This window comes from Phalangium opilio, unplaced genomic scaffold, assembly GCF_054372755.1.
Source record: "Phalangium opilio isolate 3A_F unplaced genomic scaffold, DU_Popi_V2 ptg000026l_1, whole genome shotgun sequence".
NCBI classification, from domain to species: domain Eukaryota; kingdom Metazoa; phylum Arthropoda; class Arachnida; order Opiliones; family Phalangiidae; genus Phalangium; species Phalangium opilio.
In genome coordinates this window covers 2,932,820-2,937,615 of record NW_028324157.1, presented here as the reverse complement: position 1 = coordinate 2,937,615, position 4,796 = coordinate 2,932,820, and the positions used below count along the sequence as shown (strand labels likewise).

General features: G+C 36.9%; 1 pseudogene; it reads left to right on the top strand.

Annotated features, from left to right (window-relative positions):
- Window positions 1–655: 655 nt before the first annotated feature.
- On the top strand, window positions 656–1,851 carry LOC149691207 (small subunit ribosomal RNA; annotated as a pseudogene).
- The last annotated feature ends 2,945 nt before the right edge of the window (window positions 1,852–4,796 follow it).

The following is a 4,796-nucleotide window of genomic DNA, read 5'->3' as shown; positions in this document are numbered from 1 at the left end:
AATTAAATTTTTTCATCGTTAGTGAGTTCATGTTTTTAACGGGCTTCGGGAAACATGGATGTTAAAAATTTGAAAATTCCCGAACTGGTAAGTTTTCCCTAATACTTATGTTCCACACTACTATTGTGGAGCGTGTTCGTTTTGTGTTTCAATTTAAATTATCAATTGATGCAAATTGTCCCTACAATTTCAAGCATCAATTTGTGATAATTGAAAAACAAAGAAATACGTCACGTCTCCCGGAGCTTCTGGCGAGTACGAAAGTCTAGCCGACTTTCGGCCGTCGATCGAAGCGGTAATTTTATCAGCTAGTCTCAGATCGTCCTCGTAACGGAGGTGCGACGTTGGTGGGCCAATTGGTAATAATTGCTATTCGATGGTGAGTTTGTCTCGTAAAGGGCAAAATCCAAGTACCTCAGCGTTCACGCTCGAACACAGCGATTGAAATATATCGCCTCGGGTGAATGAATCGAGAAACAGAAGCGAAGAAAACCGTTCCCGAGAGGGTTCGGCTTCTCGTTTTTAACGTCGATAAAGTTGGAGCCGTCCACTTCAAGCGGCAGTTCTACGACGCCTTTAACCCGGTTCGTCGGTCCTTAATCGGGCCGGTCGTAGCCCGGGACTGACGTCAACTGACGGCAACGTTATTCGTTGTTACCTGGTTGATCCTGCCAGTAGTCATGTGCTTGTCTCAAAGACTAAGCCATGCATGTCTAAGTACATGCCGAAATAAGGTGAAACCGCGAATGGCTCATTAAATCAGTTATGGTTTCTTAGATCGTACTTTTTTACTTGGATAACTGTGGTAATTCTAGAGCTAATACATGCAGCAGAGCCCCGACCTTAGGGAAGGGGCGCTTTTATTAGACCAAGACCAATCGGGCTTCGGCCCGCTTACCATGGCGACTCTGGATAACTTTGGGCAAATCGCACGATATCGTATCGGCGATGTTTCTTTCAAGTGTCTGCCTTATCAACTTTCGATGGTAGGCTACGCGCCTACCATGGTCGTAACGGGTAACGGAAAATCAGGGTTCGATTCCGGAGAGGGAGCCTGAGAAACGGCTACCACATCCAAGGAAGGCAGCAGGCGCGCAAATTACCCACTCCCGGCACGGGGAGGTAGTGACAAAAAATAACAATACGGGACTCTTTTGAGGCCCCGTAATTGGAATGAGTACACTCTAAATCCTTTAACGAGGATCCATTGGAGGGCAAGTCTGGTGCCAGCAGCCGCGGTAATTCCAGCTCCAATAGCGTATATTAAAGTTGTTGCGGTTAAAAAGCTCGTAGTTGAATCTCAGTTCCAGACAGACGGTCCGCTCCGGTGGTTACTGCCTGGCCTGAACATCCTGTCGGTTTTCCTTCGGTGCTCTTCATTGAGTGTCGTAGGTGCCCGACACGTTTACTTTGAAAAAATTGGAGTGCTCAAAGCAGGCGTCCCGCCTGAATAATGGTGCATGGAATAATGAAAGAGGACTTCGAGTTCTATTGTGTTGGTTTTCGGAACACGAGGTAATGATTAAAAGGGACAGACGGAGGCATTCGTATTGCGACGCTAGAGGTGAAATTCTTGGACCGTCGCAAGACGAACTACAGCGAAAGCATTTGCCAAGAATGTTTTCATTAATCAAGAACGAAAGTTAGAGGTTCGAAGGCGATCAGATACCGCCCTAGTTCTAACCGTAAACGATGCCAACCAGCGATCCGCCTGAGTTACTCAATTGACTCGGCGGGCAGCTTCCGGGAAACCAAAGTTTGTGGGTTCCGGAGGAAGTATGGTTGCAAAGCTGAAACTTAAAGGAAACCATCGCAATGAACGTTTGACAAACAAAAGAAGCTCGATGAAATCGGTAATTAAAGATGTCAATTAATGACACTCACTCATTAACCATTAACCACTAACGCTATCATGCAATAATAATGAATACGAAAAATGTTTGTGAAATGATATAGAATTATCACTAACAATTAAAGGGCATCTGAACAACTCATATTTTACCTCAACATATCAGTACGCTTTTAAAAAGCATCTTTAAAAATGTTAAAGGTGATTTAACAAAGACACCCCTCCCCCCCTTTATAGGAGACAAAAAAATTACTGTTTTTTCTGGCAACTGGGCTATTATAAATTCCCAATTTGAGAGTCCTAGGGTTAAATGTATATAAACACTTTTTAAAAATGGAATTTTTCACTTGAGAGATTATCAAAATTATTATATGCATTCAACATTAATGTTGGACTTTCAAGTCCATCCTTCACGTATGATTGTCTTTGAAAATTTCATTAATCTCTTCAATGATTCCATAGTGAAACTTACATTTACCACTGAATTGAAAATTTTACGAGAACAAATCACTAATTATTTTAAAAACCATTCTGGAGACAAAAATTAAATTTTCCTTCGGAAGCTACGAATAAAAGCTTATAAAATACGCAACTATTAGCTTAAACATGGAAAACAAAAAATATTCGTAGAAAAAAAAAATTTAATAATAAAATTTATAATAAGAAATCAACCATGGGAATTTAAGCCCAAATTAAATGCTGTAAAAAAATGCAGCTATATCAAACCAAAAGTGTACCAAAATAAATCTATTGTGCATTAACAGAACATCATCATACGTGTTTAAAGCTTTTAAAATACTCAAAAAACTAAATATTCATAATGTTATTTAATTCTTTAATGATTCACGTGGAATTATTAAACAAAAGTTTATTTCTAAATTCCAGATAATGTTATAATTATCATTAAAGAACTCTTTTCTTGAATAAAATTTTTGACCATAATTTTTAAAGTTATTAAATTACTGTACTCAAGACCTAAATATCTGACAGCACGTAATTTCACGATTCATTTCATAAGTAAAAATAAATAGTTATTTCCAATGCTTAATGCTAAAGCTAAACAGTTCCATTGCCTGCCCAAAACACGGTGCCTAATATTCTACCCTACAATTTTTCAATACCAAAGTCAGAAACCAACTAGAAGTCAACACGAGGGCGGACCTTAAAGTAGCTTATGCCAGCTTTTTCAAAAATACACAAAAAAGAAAATCTCTAACAGTACCAAAGGAGCGATGTTGCACTAAATTTGCGCCTCTTATTGCTTTCAAATTATTATCAATTTGCCCCATTTAGAACTATATTACTAAATTGTATGTTTTTTCCACCAAAATATTGCTACCTTTCCCAAATTATTGGTAGTTGGTTTACTACAATTTGCCTATTTCACCAACTGCCAGAATAAGATATATTTTAAAGTCATTTATGTTGAACGTGAAAGTTAAGAGCTATATCCGTATTTAAATGTTGTTGGAACAATGGCATTAAAACAGTCTTTAAGAATGATCTGCGTGGGAACATCTGGTATATTTCTGGTCCACCCCCATCGGGAATAAATTAATAATAACGATTCTATGGTATGAGGGAATCGGAAATTAAATAATAATGCCGATTCTATGGTATGAGGCAATACGCGATGAAATAATGGCTAAAATCAACCCCGGTTTCAACATTAAAATAAATTAATAAACAATTAAGACTGAAGTTGCAGATATTAATCAAAAATGTCTTGATTAGAATCAAGACTTAAAAAAGTATCGATAAGACTGAGGTTATCACTTGACTTAAGGTTCAGATATTAATTTTTCTTTTTAATTGAAACTTAAAGGCATGCTTAAGAAAAAGCAACGTTCCATTACCGTTTTCCGTTGAAATAACTTATTTTACAGGTAATCAATTTCAAAAATTTACTTATCTCGGGTTTTCGGGCACAATTCCATTCCCCCAAAACATTTTATTATTACATTAATTACTTTTGAGAGATAACGTGTCAAAATAAGCTTTAAAACAATAGAAAACTGAATGAGCGGTCTGTTTAGCTGGTCTTCCGTCTATTCCACATAGACACCAATCTGTATCATTGGCTTCTACTCCATTATCATCGTTTTGTTTTAGGATATACGCGGCGATCAGCTAGGGTTACGAGAAACGTCTAGCCTCCCTAAGGTGGGATCGCCACCAAAGGTTTTCGCAATTGCGCTTTTTCCTTACTATTATAATGGAAACGAATCGTATATATACCCCAAATTTGAAAAAAGCGGCCAAGAGGGGTACCCTTCACTTTAAACGTCAATATTAGCAAAGTTTGAGAAGATAATAGGTATAACTTTATTTTAAACGATTTAATTATTATTAATGTTAATTATTGAAGATTAAAATAATTAAAAATAACTATATTTATTTAAATATTAAAGATAAACCTCTCGTGCAAAGAGAGAGATTATCATTGGCTCCTATATCTACTAAGGCCCGTGCATGCGATATATTTCCTTCATTGCCTCATATCTATCAAGGCCCGTGCATTGTGATATATTTCATTCATTGCCTCCTATATCTATCAAGGCACGTGCATTGTGAAATATTTCATTCATTGCCTCCTATATCTATCAAGGCCCGTGCATTGCGATATATTTTTTCAAAACAACAACAAAAATGGGAAGCTCCTCTTAGAAACATAATAATTTCTTTTCTCTGTATATGAAATGAAAATATGGATAATATTGCGCTCCTTTAATGGTATGAATCCTTTCCTGTCTATTAATATTTTATATAGGAGTAATACGTTTTTAGCGAAGTCTAGAGAGGATAAACATAAGCGAGATTGTTTTGGGAAAAAATACTGCTTCCACTAATGGGTTTACACTCCTTGTTACTGTTGTATAGAGTAATCATGATAAAAGCTTAAAAAATTACGAGAGGACAGACCTTTTTTATCCTCTTGTTTTATTCT